Source organism: Rhamphochromis sp. 'chilingali' (assembly GCF_963969265.1).
Source record: "Rhamphochromis sp. 'chilingali' genome assembly, chromosome: 6".
NCBI classification, from domain to species: domain Eukaryota; kingdom Metazoa; phylum Chordata; class Actinopteri; order Cichliformes; family Cichlidae; genus Rhamphochromis; species Rhamphochromis sp. 'chilingali'.
Window position 1 is genome coordinate 14,467,318 of NC_137933.1, and position 5,419 is coordinate 14,472,736.

At 37.2% G+C, this 5,419-nt stretch overlaps 1 long non-coding RNA gene across 2 annotated transcripts; it reads right to left on the reverse strand.

Annotated features, from left to right (window-relative positions):
- Window positions 1–252: 252 nt before the first annotated feature.
- On the reverse strand, window positions 253–5,191 carry LOC308398735. 2 transcript variants are annotated; one of them, XR_013972008.1, is made up of 4 exons: window positions 4,880–5,191; window positions 3,283–3,337; window positions 2,931–3,027; window positions 253–1,183 (listed from the first exon to the last, which is right to left on the reverse strand). It is a non-coding gene; the product is annotated as an uncharacterized lncRNA (long non-coding RNA). The 2 variants fall into 2 exon arrangements; XR_013972009.1 differs by lacking the exon at window positions 4,880–5,191 and adding an exon at window positions 4,515–4,862 and having other exon boundaries at window positions 255–1,183.
- Between the last annotated feature and the right edge of the window lie 228 nt (window positions 5,192–5,419).

The following is a 5,419-nucleotide window of genomic DNA, read 5'->3' on the forward strand; positions in this document are numbered from 1 at the left end:
GATTACACAACAATTTTTTAGTGATGTTTTTAAAAGTTTTAAGTTTAACTAAAATAAAAATTATAGTTGCAGTTGCCTTAAATTACCTCAATGTTAACTCATAAATGTTGATATTCCTCAACTTATAATTAGGGAGTAATAAACTCAAAATGTTCAATATTTTTCAACTTAATTAAGGTGGGAAATACACTTAAAATATTTTACATATTGCAACTCATACGATGTGGGAAATAAACTCAAACTTTTTCATATTTTCTAACTTATAATATGGGAAATAACACTTAATCTTCAATATTTTTAAAATACTGTGGGAAATACACTTACAAATAATTCTAAACTGTTTGCCCAGTAAATTATAATCAGCTAAAAGTGTTAGAAAACATGAAAGTAACAACACTAACAATTTAACAACTTTTTATTAAACACAATGTGCTTTTAAAAAGGCACAAACAACAGAGCTCACTCATAAAAAAGTGCTTCATAAATAAAACAAGAGAAAAAGACTCCAAGGGTCTCCATCTCAATTCTAAAATTCAATAACATTTTCAGTATTAACAGCAATTGCAGCTATTAGAACATTGAGGCATTTAACACTTACTGTACCTTGACAGCTGCAGCTCACTTTCTTTTTTAAAAATACATTAAAAAAAAAAAAAACAGTACTGGTTTCCACTGCTGTACTTATAGGGAACAAACATCAAGGCAGTGCATTTACGTATTAGGCAACAGAACATTAAACATGAATAGTGAACTGAACAGTCATTCATCTTAAATGTGAGGTAGAAGAGGCAAATGATTAGGAAAAACAAACAAACAAAAAAGCTTCCTCAATACTCAGCTCAACAAGTAGTCCATTGTGAGTGATTCACTCATTGAACAAATCATTCTTCAGCATCAGTAGACGCCCTTTCAGTGGTTTGTTGTCCTCAAGGCACATCACAACCTTCTGGATAAATGTGAATGTAAGCTCAAGTTTCTTTGGGTATTGTAGGTCTAGTGCATAGATGTACCCAAAGAGCAGGAGAAATGACTCAGCCAGATTTGTGGGACCATTCACAAGTATTTCATCCTCAACGACGATGCAGATGCTTTCGGGACTGAAGAGGGCCGAATCAGTAGTGTCATCCGTGACAACTGTCAGCAGAGCCACAGGAGTGTCAGTGAGGTCTGGACCATCTGCTGACTGCAAAACAAAAATAATACAAGAACGAGTTCAGCCCCACAAGGACACAAATCATGCTATTGATTAGAGGTGTGAATCTTCATAAGTCACACGTTTCTTTTAGGATTATAATTAGGGCTGGGTATCGTCACTGATTTCTAGAATCGATTCAATTCCGATTCACAAGGTCCCGAATCGCTTCGATCCACGATTCGATTTAATTCTGGGAAATTTTGACAGTCAGAAATATAATTCAGATCAGTACATTTACATATTTTTGTATCAATAAAAAGGAAGCTGACACACGCAAGACTTTATCAAAGGTGTGAGCGTCACAGCAGATGCCTTTGTGTCAAAGTAGCTGAGAATAAAACACAGAAAAACATGAAGGTGATTTTCCTGGCCTGGGATTTTATAAAAATATTCTGCAGTACATCAAAAACGAAAGAAAACCATTAATCAACATATGAACATTACCTCTGACGTTACAGCGGTTTTATTAGAGACATGGCTAAGCGTTTTGCATTTTGAATAATTTTAAAAAGTTTAAATTTGTTCAGTATTGAACAGCAGAAATTAGGTTTTCTTTTCGGAAGAATGTAAAAGGGAAAAAAACAGCGGCCGACAGCGCTGTAAGCAACAGTAGAATAATGAAGAAAGGGAAACTGTTCTTGAAGTACAGAGAGAGAGAGAGAGAGAGAGAGAGAGAGAGAGAGAGAGAGAGAGAGAGAGAGAGAGAGAGAGAGAGAGAGAGAGAGAGAGAGATGGAAGCAAAACAGTAAAAGTCAGAGTGAATTCATGATGTTTATGTGAAGCGTTTGGATCTTCTTTTGCTGCTGGTTCGGTCAATATTGTTGGAGAGAGATCAAACTAACAGCTTTAGAATCAGCGCATAAAGGGCGTGAACACAAAGCGCGGACCCGCCGACAGATCAGAATCAGCGAGCTGTCGGCTTTCAGCCCCGACCGTGAGAAAGGCGACATCTAACTGATTCTGATCCGCGGGTCGCGCTGTGTGTTTACGTCTATGTGCAGAATCCGTGTACCTGCTCTCATTTACTGTCTTAACTGTTTGGTGGTTCTTGAAATTTTGTGAGATGTCACCTGAGATTCTGGCATTTCGGGCAAAATAAATTTATATTAAAAAATCGATTCAGGATTTTAATGAATCGATTTTACGTTTGCTTAGGCTGCTGCCCCCGCGACCTGGCTCCGGATAAAGCGGATGAAGATGGATGGATGGATTTTACGTTATCCAAGCCAGAATCGATTTTAATCGATGAATCGATTATAAAAACCCACCCCTAATTATAATGTCAACGATTTAATTTGATATTGCATTATCATGATGCATTACAATAATCTTAATTTGGGTTTGGTTTCAAAACATATGTTTAAATAAGTGTTTTCAATAATAAATATATGCCAAGATATTTGTTTTTGTTATTTATCAAACATTTCTCTGACCACAACATGGCACCTCCAAAAAAATAGAACACTTGAATTTTAAAAAGGGAGATAGATTATTATACAAAAAAAATCTGCAGATAAAAACTTTCAACTATTTTCATGTTTTCTGGTTTATGCGTAACAATCTTCTTGCAATCTTATTCAACAATAGTTGATATATGGGAGAAAACAAGTCAGATGAGGACTGTGTTGAACCTCCTTCCTGATATACACCCTGGTTCTCCTTGAGTTCTGAGCGATGTCATATGTTCGACTGAACAGCTAGGCAAAGGGGTTGATGCTGAGGCCAGTACACTTACATCACAAGTCCTGAATAACGTGGAGGCATCTTCACGCAGGTACACAGGAAGTGCAAGAAGGACGAGGGCCCGTCTTGTATTTACATCATGCTTGTTCCTAGATGAACATACAATATCTATTAGAATAGTATTTACACAAATGCAGAGTAAAAACAAAGTGTTGGATAGCCATGTTCTGATTGTCATTGTTATAGATCAGGGGTGTCCAAACTTTTTGTGTAACGGGCTAAACCTGTCAATCTTGAAGGGTAACCCAAAAAAATCTAAAAATTTTGAATAATTCAGGGCAAAATTCTCTAGTTTCTTTGTATTTATTTTTTATTTAAATTAGGACACAAATTATATAACTCACCCACTGACAACTGGTGAAATGTTGATTCTCTGTAGCGCTCCTTGCAGTCTCATATCTGTAAACAATATGTGCACAAAGACGACTTATTAATGTTCAAAAACATTTTTTGCACAGCACACACACGTAGTCAGCTGATCTCATCTTATGCAGATCTGCTCCTTGATCAAGTGACATTTGTCCAGATTTTTGGCACGAGTGACGTCGAATCAGCACAGCAGCTGGATGGCCCGATTTACATACCCAGCGCAGCTGATACTCACCACAATAATTTACTAAGATTATATGCACTCCTGTTATTAAGTCCAGTTCAGTCTGTTAATGTTAACCGTTTCAAACTAATGTTAATAGGTGTGTTGCTAAGCTTAATAACTTAAATAACAAACTTGAAATTTACCCGTCCTATTTTCCCTTTTATTGTTTTTTCTCTGTGCTGTAAATCTTCTATCTAAGAAGAAATCTGAGGCTCCTGTTCTGAAAATAAGCTACCAAAGCTTTTTCTGAATGAATCAATAAAGATCCATTTATGGAAAGCTGTGATGAAGGCAGTTTTGTCTTTAATTATATTCAACAATATAACATATTCGACCACTTTTAAGTGATTTTGTGATCTTTAATACACTAAAGTTAAGGTTATTTACCCAATTTCTAGTAAGTGGTCCTCAGTGAAAAAAGTTTGGACACCCCAGCCTTACAGGTTAGGGAGTATTTGTGATCCGCACAGTCTGCATCAATGATTTTTTCTTAGCCTGGGAGCAGAACGCGGCTCTTTATTTTCATTTCATTTCATTTATCTATCAAAGATCGATAGGGTCTGGCTTAAAGGTGTCAAGGAGGCGCCTCAGTCTGGCTGGCTGAGCCTTGTCGAATTAGCGCGAACAATTTAGCTGAACTTCTTTCGTAGCACCGAGTTCGACCAGTGTATAATGTTAGGCTGAATCAGGCGATGCGTTTTTCCGCAAGCCTTGACTTGTAGAGCTCGCTTAGTGGAATACCCCTCTAAACTGTTAAAAGGATTTCGAGATTATCTCACAACCACACATTTGAGACTACGAAAAAATACAAACATGTGTCTAATTACCATCATGATAACACACTCATGTTGTTTATTATTGTTCGCTTCATGCTAGCGCACACACACACACACACACACACACACACACACACACACACAGCTCAACAGCGTAAACTACTGACTGTGTAACACGGACACTTATTGAAATAAGTATACTCACAATACGCACGTGCATTACCGGCGAATACGACAACCGGTAGAAACGGACAGTGGAAAGTTTTAGTAGAAAGTTCAAATGCATGGAGGTAGAACTGCCACCGTCAACTTCCCGGGCAAGAATACAATGCATTATGGGAAATGTTGTCCCCCACGGAAAACCGCCAAAACGTTACACCATTCTAATTTGAAATAACATTACGTATTTGTCACATTCGAAAATTTCTAAAATTACAATTACTTGGATTCGAATTCATTTATAACAAACATTCACTGTGCACAAAGTACGAATATATTTCCAGTAAAAAATAAAAAAAAGAATGTTTATCGAAATTAAATTTAAACAAAACAAAAACACGTTAGACTTACCAAATTTATGGCAGTTGATGAAAAGAAATAAGGTGGTGGTCGTGGTGGGTTGAAGTTGGGGACTCTTAATCCACACGTCTGGCCAAATCTTCCCCGCATCAAGGTAAATTCAAGATGGCTGACTCAGCTTTCCTGAAGGAGCGACAAGACTCCACCCACCAGAACGTCACTAATATATGCTTCTTAAACTTTTTGAGCGTTCCAAACAAATTAGCTAAAAGATATTGAGCCCTATTCAATTAAAGCTGCATAAAAGCCAACAGAGCTCAATACTTTATAGTTTGCTTAACTACAAAACGACATTTGAGTGTTATGAGCTTATTAGTTATGAGCTAGGACAACTGTTAGGGATTACAGTGCAGTCTCCGTGGTAAACTCGCGTGTCTTGTTTGCACTGACATGCTTGCTCTTTTATTTTGATAGTCCTTGTACCATGTTCAGTATATTGAGTTTTCCCCTTCCCCTTTGTCTGGTTATGTGTGATTAATTCCAGCTGTGCTCTCCTCCGTTGTCTCATTCCCTCTTTATGCCTCTCTGTAT